This window comes from Cyprinodon variegatus, unplaced genomic scaffold (assembly GCF_000732505.1).
Source record: "Cyprinodon variegatus isolate N-32 unplaced genomic scaffold, C_variegatus-1.0 Scaffold1849, whole genome shotgun sequence".
Lineage (NCBI taxonomy): Eukaryota > Metazoa > Chordata > Actinopteri > Cyprinodontiformes > Cyprinodontidae > Cyprinodon > Cyprinodon variegatus.
The window spans coordinates 21,292-23,153 of NW_015152302.1; positions in this window are offsets into that span (position 1 = coordinate 21,292).

A 1,862-nucleotide genomic window follows, 5' to 3' on the forward strand; every position below is an offset into this window, starting at 1 on the left:
GTTCGTTTCACGAAGCAGGTTTAACAAACTCAGATTTAACTCTAAATTGATCTAGCTTAATGTCGGGAACTCTGAGTTTTAGTTTTCACCACGGCTGCTTTAAATTGGTTCAAACACCTCTGAGTAGCTCAACTCAGAGTTTAGCACGTGCGCAACAAATATGAAAAGACATTTGACGATTTGACGAGTCACCATGACAACAGGCAGCATGAAGTGCCTAATTCACCCCACTGGAACTAGATTTTAATGCAGAAATGCAAAAAAATGAAATAAAAAATGGAGTTGTGTTTAAAAGACTTTAGCTACAAAGTAAAGAAACATAGCGAAGAAGATTGTGGCTCATGTTAATCACACTCCTAGACTGAACTGTAATAATATATTTAACTTAAGAGTTTTTAGTAAACCTGCATCATGAAATGGATCCCTAGTGTGATACAAAGCCTGGCAGATCTTAGGATAGTGGCAATCCACTTTTGGGGAGTTGGACTTAATTGCATTGTGTTTTTATTTCATATATCCAATAATTAATATCATAGTTAATGTAACAACAGAAAAATAATGAATAAAAGGAGCAGAAATAAGTAGCAACATACATCCGTCCTCTATTCCAATAGAAAGGAAATGATATTTTCATCCCTTAAGACTTTTTCAGACAAAACAAAAACACAAATTACCCACAGAAAACAAACAAAACATTTGCTTATTCAGTACCAAATGTTGCTTTATTATGAGGATTTTCAGAATGTAGAAAAATATGTTTTTTTTTTTCAATGTAAAGATTTTTCCACAAACTGTCATCTTTGATTGAGAAGCAAATTAATATTAGTTTTAAACTATTAGCGCAGTCCCATGGAGAAAACAATAAACATGAAGCATAATGTGTACAGATGAAAATGCACCCTCATATATTTAGGCCTACAACAGGCCCTGTTGTTAACTCATTGATAAAAAGTCCCAAAGAAAGCTTGTCTTACTAAACAAGATGAACTATGGTCCCATTTCTCTCCTGGACATACTGTAGCTACGGAAGCTTTTAGTGTGGTGAACTGGATCTGCTCTCTTAAACATGAAAACTGGATAAGATTGCCTGCTTAAATGTTTCTTTCCCAGGAAACACCACCTATGGAGCTAGCTTACCACCTTTTCTAACATAGAAAGTATTGAAGGGTCAGTGCTTCCATGTTTGTTTCTCCCTGGCTTTTAATCATGTCTAAGTGGACATTTGGCAAAATTTTATTTTGAATTTTATTTTATTCTAAAATGTATTTCAATTGAAACATTTATCTTATTCTATTTTTATGTGTTTATGTATTTTAGCCTTAGCTTTTATCTTATGTTCCTTAACTGTACAGCACTTTGGTCAATCCCGGTTGTTTTAAATGTGCTTTATAAATAAAGTTTGAGTTGAGTTAAGTATGGCTGTATGTTTGAACCCCCAGTCAGCCTCACAATGAGCCTGCCTCTGCTGGAGGTTTCTTGCTGATAAAAGAAAGTTTTTCTTTTCCCCTTTCTCTGCATGCATGCTCGGTGTGAGGGATTGCTGTTTGGTCAATGAGTCAATTCAAGTAATAACCTACTGTCAGGCCAGTTTACAGCCTTGACTGGGCCTTCGGGGGTCCTCCCTGACTTGCAGGAGCCGGGGTCCTCGCTGACTTGCAGGAGCCGGGGTCCTCGCTGACTCGCAGCAGCCGGGGTCCTCGCTGACTCGCAGCAGCCGGGGTCCTCGCTGACTTGCAGGAGCTGGGGTCCTCCCTGACTCGCAGGAACCGGGGTCCTCCCTGACTCTCAGGAGCCGGGGTCCTCGCTGACTCGCAGGAGCTGGGGTCCTCCCTGACTCGCAGGAGCCGGGGTCCTCGCTGACT